Source organism: Chiloscyllium plagiosum, unplaced genomic scaffold (assembly GCF_004010195.1).
Source record: "Chiloscyllium plagiosum isolate BGI_BamShark_2017 unplaced genomic scaffold, ASM401019v2 scaf_7856, whole genome shotgun sequence".
In the NCBI taxonomy this organism is placed as follows: Eukaryota; Metazoa; Chordata; class Chondrichthyes; order Orectolobiformes; family Hemiscylliidae; genus Chiloscyllium; species Chiloscyllium plagiosum.
Genome location: NW_025215015.1, coordinates 1,724 through 3,461, shown reverse-complemented (window position 1 = coordinate 3,461; position 1,738 = coordinate 1,724).

Below are 1,738 nucleotides of genomic sequence, written 5' to 3'. Positions count from 1 at the left end.
AGGTCGTGGGCTAGGTGTTGGGGAAGGGGATAGGGTGGTCTCCCCATGGGCGGGCTTGATGCGTCGCGTCTTTCTCTGCGCCTTCTGGCCTGCCGGACGCTCACCCCCCTCCCTGCCAGAGGCTGGGGCATTGGGAGCCTCTGGCTTAGCCTCCGGTGCCGGGGCCTGTGGTGTTGACTTCGGGGGAGGGGGAGTGGGTGCGGCGGCACCACCGTCAGCCATTGGTGTGGGCTGGGCGGCTTTCTGGGCGGGGCAGTTTTTTCGTATGTGCCCTACCTCGCGGCACAGGTGGCACCGCACGCCGTCCGCCGTCCAGAAGGCGCGATAGGCCGCGCCCTCATGGAGGACAGTGAAATTGCCCTCGGTGACCTCCTCCCGGGCCAGGCAAATGAACACCTGGCGCCGGAAGGAGTAAACGTGTCGGAGGGCAGGGTCCTTCAGACCGAGCAGGAGCGGCTGGACACCCGACCGGATTTCCCCCAGGGTGGTGAGGTGGGGGAGAAGGAGCTCGCTGGCAATGAAGGGCGGGACGTTAGAGATCACGACCCTCTGGGCCGTAACCTCCAGAGGGTCGACGGGCAAATGTGTCCCGACCACACTAGCCATGGCCTTGCTGCAGGCCTCGATGGACATGTTGGGGTGGGGATAGGCCTTGACCCCCAGGCGTTTGGTCAGGTGCCTGAAGGGGGTTGACGTCGCAGCCGGGGTTGGGACAGCTGAGCCCAAGACAGCGGTTACTCCGGCGTAGGTGCGGCTGGGCCCCACGACCTTTGGGCTCGCCATACTCTGCTGCTGAATGTTAGGCCCCAGGCAGCAGCAGCGACGGTGGAGGCAGGCCTCGGACAACAGCAGCGGTGGAGGTAGGCCTCAGGCGAGTCCACGGTAGGCCTTTGGTCGCAGTGGGGGGGCAGACCTGTTGGGGAGAGTCCCCAAGGCAAGGGTCCCAGGCAGCCCCGAAATTGAGACCCAGGCAGTAGTGGTGGAGGGGCCCAAGGCGAGTCTCAGGCAGCGGCAGCAGTGAAGGCAAGCCTCGGGCAAGTCCTAGGTAGGCCTTTGGTTGCAGCGGTGAGGGGGCAGACCTGTTTGGGGAGGGTCCCCAAGGCAAGTCCCAGGCAGCCCCAAAATTGAGTCCCAGGCAGCAGCAGTGGAGGTGAGCCTCTAGTAACAGCAGCAGTGGTGGTGGTCCTGGGAGGGGCCCCAAGGCAAGTCCCAGGCAGCAGCAATGGAGGTGGGCCTTCAGCAGTGGCAGTGGTGGAGGTCCTGGGAGGGGCCCCAAGGCAAGTCCCAGGCAGCAGCAATGGAGGTGGGCCTTCAGCAGTGGCAGTGGTGGAGGTCCTGGGAGGGGCCCCAAGGCAAGTCCCAGGCAGCAGCAATGGAGGTGGGCCTTCAGCAGTGGCAGTGGTGGAGGTCCTGGGAGGGGCCCCAAGGCAAGTCCCAGGCAGCAGCAATGGAGGTGGGCCTTCAGCAGTGGCAGTGGTGGAGGTCCTGGGAGGGGCCCCAAGGCAAGTCCCAGGCAGCAGCAATGGAGGTGGGCCTTCAGCAGTGGCAGTGGTGGAGGTCCTGGGAGGGGCCCCAAGGCAAGTCCCAGGCAGCAGCAATGGAGGTGGGCCTTCAGCAGTGGCAGTGGTGGAGGTCCTGGGAGGGGCCCCAAGGCAAGTCCCAGGCAGCAGCAATGGAGGTGGGCCTTCAGCAGTGGCAGTGGTGGAGGTCCTGGGAGGGGCCCCAAGGCAAGTCCCAG